The 6,000-nt window shown below is 36.0% G+C and overlaps 1 protein-coding gene across 4 annotated transcripts in view; it reads right to left on the reverse strand.

Moving 5' to 3' along the window:
- The window catches only part of Foxp2 (forkhead box P2), a 517,858-nt gene that overhangs the window by 61,475 nt on the left and 450,383 nt on the right, over nt 1–6,000 (reverse strand). The window lies entirely within an intron of this gene.

The raw sequence follows: 6,000 nt of genomic DNA on the forward strand, positions 1-6,000 counted from the left end.
AGAGAGAGAGAGAGAGAGAGAGGAGAGCTGTCAGAATCCAGTGCTTGCTGAGCTTTGCACAACTGTGTGACATTGTTTTTGAAGTTATTTAGCACCAACAACCCAAAAGCATATGCCTTTGTATTATTTTAAAAATAGTTTTCAAGAGGCAGCAGGTTTCACCAGGCTCCCACTTCAAGTTTGGTATTTCAAATGTACTTGCACAAAGGAGTTGGAACTTGAAGTAATACAGCAGAAAATAAATAATTTCATGGCAACATTCTCAGAAGCTCATCACTGAGCATCTTTTAAGTGTCTCATTGCTGTAACTGAAGCCCTTTCAAATCTTTTAAGCATATCTTTAAAACAAAAGTGAAACAATGAAAATTAGGCTTACAAATAACTGATATTTACAATTGTACAAAGCATATACATAGAATATACTTATATAACATAATAACCATTCAAAATTATATGCACGTTTATACTACTTAAAAATATATATACTGAGTGAATTGCTGAGTAGGTAAAGTTTCTAGTCTCCCAGCCCAACTACTAGAGTTTGTTCAGAACCCAAATAATAGAAAAAAAGAACCAACTCCCACAAGTTGTCCTCTGACCTACCCATCTGTGCCATCACACACACACACACACGTTAAATAAATGTAAATTAAATGAATACAAATTTCACATATCAACAGATACAAATATATAAGTATGTGTAGTAACTTATTTAGGAGTTTTTTGGATATGTATGAATATGGATGAAAATACCTGAGAAGACTAGTTCACTAAAAGAATATTAATACTGACAATCTATTTTCTTCTTTAAATATTTTCTTATTACAAGCAGCTAAAGTTATACTAGAAAGTCCAGATATCTAAAGGTTACTAAAAGATTTTCATTAGATTTATAAGAAAACAAACACATTAAAAATTTTGTATGTATTTAAAAGTTCTTAACGTTTTATATACCAGAGTTCCTCTCCCTTCCCTCCTCCTATCCCGCTCACCTTCCCCCCACTGAAGTGCCCATCCACTTCTTAGGAAGGGTAAAGCCTCCCATGAGGAGTCAACAAAGTCTGGGATATCAAGTTGAGGAAGGACCAAGCCTTTCTGCCCGGTATCTAGACTGAGCAAGGTATCCCTACATAGGGAATAGGCTCCAAAAAGTCAGTTCATGCACTAGGGATAAATCCTGGTCCCACTGACAGTGGTCCCAATAGTTAGTCCAGCGTCAGTGAGCTCCCTCTAGCTTGGGTCAGTTATCTTTGTTGGTTTCCCCATCACAATCTTGACCCCTTTGCTCATATAATCCCTCCTCTCTCATTTTGACTGGACTCCAGGAGTTCTATGCTGTGGATTTCTTCCTCATGACCCAGCAATACCAATCTTGGGAATGTACCCAAAGGATTCACATTCATGCCACCAAGACATTGGCTCAACTATGTACATAGCAGCATTATTCATAATAGCCAGAACCTGGAAACAACTTAGACGCTCCTCACCCGAAGAATGGATAAAGAAAATGTGGTACATTCACACAATGGAGTATTATTCAGAGGTAAAAAAAAAAACAATGACAACTTGAAATTTGCAGGCAAAAGGATGGAACTAGAAAAAAATAACTAAGCAAAAATAAAACATCCTGAGTGAGGTAAGCCAGACTCAGAAAGACAAACTTGGTATGTATTTACTCACAAGTAGGTATTAGAAAACATTTTGTTTGAACTTTCTTCTCCTTTCCTTTTTTTTTCTAAAAGTTTCTTAGGATAAAGGAGGTAAGGTGTTATATGGAAGGCAGAGAAAGAGAGTTGGGGAGAGAAGGAAGAGAAGAAAATAGATTATAAGGAAAAGCATTGGGGAGAACATTTGAGAGAAAGAAAATATTTCCGGAGTAAAAGGAGTGGGACAGCAGAGAAACTCAGGAAAAGCTGGGACTCAGAGCTGCATGCTCACTGCAGTGACTGTTGCTCTACCAAGTCCTTACTCTGCCCCAGTCAGCATACCATCAAATTACCTGACCACTGGTCAAGCCTGCAACCTTTGAGAAAACGTTCACATTGTCTCCCAGCAAGACAAACAACCAAATAAATACACTTTTATTGTAAAGAAAAACTAGAATTTTTATAAAAAAATCACTTCAGAACATGTTTATGGGGCAACCTGTCTTGGAAAACAGAAAAAGACTAACAGGCACAGTTCGCAAGTTATTCTAATGGTAGTTTTTAATGTGCTTCAAGCTTTTCTACCACTTGAAAATCAAAAATGAGAGATATTTAACGAAAAAGTTAAGTGGAAATAAAGGGGAAGAAAAGATTCCGGGTTGAATCTACAAAACAAACAAAAATATATTTTTAACAATAAAAAATAACCGTCTCTCTCATTTATCCATTATTGTATGAAATGCAGAAGAACTGATTTAATTTTGTAATATGTGAGAAAAGCAATGGCCCAAAATAATTCAGTGATTTTAAAAATATTTCTGAATTAAAACTCTATGTGTGCATACATATGGATTATTGATTGTCATTTTTCAAAGTTAAGTACAGCCTGAATGAGTGCAGTTGATTGGAGACTAAGAAAGGAAGATCAGGCGCTCCAAACCATAACCAGACCCTGCCTCTATAAAAAAGAGCAACAAACTGCATGATGTGTTTCTGAGTGCTTGGTTATTTAAAGTTAAAAAAGCTGTCAGTTTAATTACTTGTTCCTTTTTGCTGCTGTTTTGTTTTGTTTTGTTTTTCAACACAGGGTTGCTCCATGTAGCTTTGGGACCTGTTCTGGAACTTGCTTTGTACACCAGGCTGGCTTTGAATTTAGAGATTTCTGCCTGCCTCTGCCTCCAAGTGCTGGGATTAAAGGTGTGTATCACCACTGCCTTGCTTCACTTATTCCTTTTTAAAAATATATATATATATATGTCCTGCAATATCATTCACCTTATAGACTCTTCCAGAGATGGGGAAATTAGCAACTCAGGGGCAGAGAAAGACATGGTACAGATTCATTTCAGGAGTGCCAGTGTAGATATATTATATGGAAGACAACAAAAGAGAGAAGGAAAACAAAGCAGGAAGGAGGAAGGAAGGAAGGAAGGAAGGAAGGAAGGAAGGAAGGAAGGAGGGAGAATATTGTTATCGGTATGGAACACATGTCTACTCACAGCTATTTTTGTATAAATATGCACATCCCATGAAGGTGACCATTTCTTTCTTTTTTTCTTATAAAATTTTTTAAAATGAGAAACAATCTTATTTTACACATCAATCCCAGTTCCTTCTCCCTCCTATCCACCCGTGTCACCCGCATCCCATCCCTCATCCACTCCACATGGCAGATTGGGGGGGGGTCATCAAAGTTTATCACAAGTTGACCATCTTATGACACCCTTGACTGTCTTTCTTTCCTGACAGTCCTTCGTTACTGTTCAGTATCTTTTTTCATTTTCATGTCTATCTTTCCAAGGAAAAGTACTTTGTGTGTGCCATGCTCACAAATGAACTATCTAGGACAATTTTACAAATGGAGATATGCTACAGTGTTCCAAAACTTATAGGTTCCTGCTGCTACATGGCATAGGTCTTGGTAGTTCCATGCTGTTATGACTGACTTAGTATTTAGTCAAAGTACACTGTCTGCTGTCTCTACAATTCCAAATCTTATTAGTCAGTCCTCTATGCAGAAAAATGAAATTTAATCTTCACGCCTCTAATGATTTGGGAGTACCTTTTAGATGGCTATGACACAAATGTATCTGCCACATCATAACTATGCTGAAGTTATACAAGCATAACTCATATACATATGATTTGTTTACATTTTAATCAGACTCTGACCTTCTCTGAAAAACTACCATCTAAAACAGATAAAAAATATTAAACGTTTATGTCAACTAACATACAACTAATTGAAATTTCTACTTTCCTGAATATGTACAAAATACATCACAAAGTTCATAACAGAGGTAGGAAAACATATCTGAAGGATTTCTAATATTTAACGAAAGCTGATACTATCATCTAAATCCAAACCACACACACACACACACAGAAACCAACCAACCAGCTAAGCAACAAACAAAAAATTGTGACTATTTTACTTTATATTTGTACTTCTTAGTATCCTTATGCAATATATATATAATTTTCAAAATTCAAAATGTCTCCATTTCTATGATTAAAGTGACACAGTTTTTGTCTTATTATGTTCAGTTACTATAGAATTATGTATTTTGCCAAAAGAAGCTACCTAGGAATTCACTGAAACAAAAGAAGAGTGATTCCTTGAGTGTGTGTAAAAATCTTGCTTCTATACTATTCATTAACATTCAGGAAAAAGTAGTATCAGACAGAAAAGTTCTGGATTCACACATAGCTATGGCTAATGCTTGAGGAATTTTCCAGATTTGTTAAATTGACCACCATATTTTCTAGTAGCTATAAAAGTTTATGTGAGCAAACATACAAATGACTAGTATCTAGATGTGTGGTAGAGATGACAAGGGAGTTCTTAGACACTTTGTGACAAAGAAGCAAAACAAAGTCTGATTGGCATACTTCTGTAGGCATTCCAGTAAATACTGATGTTATTACTCTGTAAGAGTAAAGGAAAGTAAACAGCCCACATATCTGGGGAGATTTCTCTTTTTCTCTCAACTTGTGCTTATTATATTGGCAGGTCTAAAACCTATAGTGACATACCAAACATGGAGTCCTATTTATCTTTATTTTGTCATCAGATAATTTAAGCAAAATCTTAATTCTTTGATCTGCATACCATTAAGTACTAGATAACTGGAAACCAAGATATAGTTAAGTACACTGAAGAGGGAGTAGAAAAAATCTAAAATTGTCTTGAAATGAGTCAAATGTTAAAAGGGCAGCTATAGACATTATTCTCTAACAGGTAGGTGATAACTTTAGGCTATTTAAAAGCACATATACAAAAAAGGTATTTGCAAATTCTTCCTGTTCTTCTTTGAAGGGATCAGAAAGTTTTTAGGAAAAACACCCTGCAAAGACCATGTCTGTCTTCAAATTAATCTAAAAAGTGAATGAAGAAGTCACAAAAATGAACACAAAAATTGTTTGTCAAAAGCATCCTGCCTTATTACAACCTAGTTTAATAGCAGCATTTCTGGAAGTGTTGGGTTTGCACATTAAGTGCATCACTTAATTAAACATCCCAATTATGTGTGGGTGATTGAAAAGGTTTTCAGCATGATGTCAGTCTAATTCTTTAATAAATGTGAGATGGAAAATGTAGTCCCAACCTGTAGATGAGATTTACAGTGGAAATCATCATGTCTGTGTTAGAGTATACACTATATACTAGCTCATGGGGCCCTGTATTGTTAGTTTCAGATATTCAGACAAAGAGAGTCTGACCTCCCTGCCTCAGCACTTTAAAAAAAATGCCACTATTTGTATAATCAGTGCAAAAGCATATTCACATTATAGTTCTGTTCCGATCATAATAAATGAGGGTAGGCAACGTCTGATTTTGCCTTCTTGATCAATGCTTTCTGTTCTCTCCTGATTTATACCTGCAGGTTACTACCACATAAGAAATGATCGCACTGAATTGACAGGTTTGGTCCAAATTCCAGGCTTGGTTGCAGGTATAATATCTATTATAATAATAGCTTTCCAAAACCTTTCTGGTTTTGTAGTATTCAAAAGAACTGACAATGAGCTGAGGGATATCTCAAGCTTTTATCAAGTCCTAAGCAGAGTGTCTAAAGAGACCTGGGGTGGACAGTGCATACTGCTATTTAATGCTGTCTCTTAGCAGCAGAGAAAGTGTGACAGGGACAACAGAAAGAGCAGCAGAGTGCAGTCACGGCTGTGAGAGTCCTTTGAGTCACGATTCAACACTGCTTATTTTCCACCATTATTTTTGACACTAATTTTAATATTGGAGCCATGTAGTTACTTCTCTTCTGGAGGCAGAGTTTCTCCAACTTTACCCTTGTGAGAGTTTCAAGTAAACATCTCCGAGGAGATTTCAGCCTTTTCT

This window comes from Mesocricetus auratus, unplaced genomic scaffold (assembly GCF_017639785.1).
Source record: "Mesocricetus auratus isolate SY011 unplaced genomic scaffold, BCM_Maur_2.0 Super-Scaffold_100019, whole genome shotgun sequence".
Taxonomy (NCBI): domain Eukaryota; kingdom Metazoa; phylum Chordata; class Mammalia; order Rodentia; family Cricetidae; genus Mesocricetus; species Mesocricetus auratus.